Genomic DNA, 2,867 nt, shown 5'->3' with positions numbered 1-2,867 from the left:
TATATATGCATACATACATATATATATATATATATATATATATATGTGTGTGTGTGTGTGTGTTAACATCGCTTGGCCACCGATACTGGTGTGTTTACGTAACATTAGCGTAACATTAGCGCAGTTCGGCTACAGAGACAAATGGAATAAATAGCAAGCTTAAAATAATCACTGAGATCGATATGGTCAACTAAACCCATCAATGTGGTGCCCCAGCATGACCGCTGCCTGAAACACCTAAAAAAGTAAAAGACGACCTCATGAAACGTATATAACTTTTTATTAAAAGCGTTACATTAGCTCCGCCATAGAACATATTTTATTAGCTGACCCCGTACCGTCAAAAATGACGGCTAATTGTTGTATTTTATATATAAATATGGTACAAAGCCAAGTTTTTAATTTACCTTTCAACTGCAATCGTTTTAAATTCTTGATACACTTAATCGTAAGTTGTCACAGAAAAAGACACGAGTTTTATGAAAGAAATCAAAGACATACAAAGGGAGTTTACTCTCCTTTTAATGTGATAAGAGTTATATCCCTTACATTCAATGTATTATCGTGAGCTAATATAAAATTAATTTTCGGAGGGTATTATATATTTTCAGCTTTGAAGTTGAACAAGTATAAATATAAGATTATATTATCCGCTGATTTGTTTGATCACCGCTCGAAAAGGTAATGCTGACCTAAATATTACATTACTCTATTGATACATGGTTGTGTGTTAAGAGGTTCGTTTTCCTGGTTGCAGGTTCATACACAGTAGGAGTAGGTTTGCTAGGAATTTTCCTATATATCGTGTATCGGAAATGGACTGTTTCCGTTGTCTTTTGTTTCATTATATTCACTATCTCTTAATTTCACTGCTGTGTTTCTTCCTCTGTCTTTGTCTCTTAGTTTCTCTCTCACAATGTATGTGTGTGTGTGTATGTATGTGTGTGTGTGTGTGTGCGTGTCTATCTGTCTGTCTGCTGTCTGTATCTATCTATCTATCTATCTATCTATCTATCTATCTATCTGTCTGTCTGTCTGTCTGTCTGTCTGTTTTCATTTACTTTTATTCTTCCTTCTGCGAGGAGATCACGCTTTAGCCACGCATCAATCACCATAGGATTTTGTAAAATATCAGATCAAAAAATAAAATGATATGTATGTATGGATGTATGTATGTATTCTCAAGAATATAGTTGCATATCTAGACATGCTTATAGGAGGAATTTCAACCATGTTTCGTGGTCTGCTACCACAACAGCTCCTTTATAGGATCCAGTTAGCTCAAGACATCATCAGGAGGAACCACGTCCGGTTTCGACCCCTACTCCTCTACCGTTTTGACGTGGCGGGGCCCCCCTTTCGGAGGTGTCTTCAGCTCTGGTGTTGGGTGCATGTCTTCTTTCACTGTTTGTGACTGTTCTAATTCAACTGTGGAATGTCCCTCGCTATGGTTATTTTCCAGGAGGTTCTGGCCACACGTCTTACGGTTCATCAACCCGCGTCGTTGAATTACTTTCTTCCGACATACATTCCCTTGGTGGATTAGGATCCAGTTAGCTGAAGACATCATCAGGAGGAACCACGTCCGGTTTCGGCCCCTACTCCTCTACCGTTTTGACGTGGCGGGGCCCCCCTTTCGGAGGTGTCTTCAGCTCTGGTGTTGGGTGCATGTCTTCTTTCTTCTATTCCCTGGCCTCTTCGATGCAGCATCAACGAGTGTCAGCGTCCGACTGATCGTCATGTCAAATTCCCCTTTTTATATCTGCTGCTAGGCTCCAGCAGACAGCCCCAGCTAGTTGTCACGTGACACTGTCTAAATTTCATACTTATGGAAATGCATTCGCACTTAAATATCTATACATGTGATTGTGTGTACGAGAGAGAGAAAAGAGAGGGGAAAAAACGAGAGAGAGAGTGAGGGAGAGAAAAAATAGATAGATAGATAGAGAGAGAAAGCGAGAGAGAGATAGAGTGAAGTAGACAGAAATGTGAAGTACAGCTACAAACGTATTGAATTTTCAAAGGGAGGTAAACAGTAGCATAATTTTTCAACGATCTTCAAAAAAGCGGCAAAAATTCATTTCTTGTGTATGTATGTATATGTGCAGATTTGTATGTTTTGTGTGTATACACATGCATATAAGTTGCATATCTAGACATGCTCGTATATATCTAAATGATAAACTTCTGGAAGTGTTACAGATTTTTACAGTGATGGATTGGATCTGTAGTCTTCGAATCAGCTTTCTCCTTTCTGGTTTTGAGAAGCCTAATTTCTCAAGATTGGTATTTAGGTAGTGTGATACATATCTCAGTGCCCCAACAATTACAGGTATCAACCTGAACTTGTAATCTGGATAACGTAACTGCAGATTTCTCAATTGTTCAGATTGCTAGGAAGCCATTGACGTATGGCTGTTTTAATCCGTGCTGCTGATGGGTATCAGAAGGACTACATCTCTATCATCTCCCCTACCTTTTTCTGTGAATACTATGTATATTTCCCTTCCTTTTCACTCTATACCGTATATTTTATTTATTGATGTGCCCTTTCAAAGCCTAGCCAGGCTCATGGGGTCGGTTTCCCGGTTTCTATGCGTTCCCCAGCTGGACGGGACGCCAGTCCATCGCAGCGATACTCAAGAAACAGGAAGAAAGAGTGAGAGAAAGTTGGGGCGAAGGAGTACAACAGGAGTCACCCCCTCCTCCCTGCAGGAGCCTCGTGTAGCTTTAGGTGTTTTCGCTCAATAAACACTCACAACGCCCGGTCTGGGAATCGAAACCGCGATTCTATGACCGCGAGTCCGCTGCCCTAACCGCTGGACCATTGCGCCTCCACCTATACCGTGTATAATTAATCATTTTTT

Source organism: Octopus bimaculoides, chromosome 6 (genome assembly GCF_001194135.2).
Source record: "Octopus bimaculoides isolate UCB-OBI-ISO-001 chromosome 6, ASM119413v2, whole genome shotgun sequence".
In the NCBI taxonomy this organism is placed as follows: domain Eukaryota; kingdom Metazoa; phylum Mollusca; class Cephalopoda; order Octopoda; family Octopodidae; genus Octopus; species Octopus bimaculoides.
Note: the sequence above shows the minus strand (reverse complement) of the source record.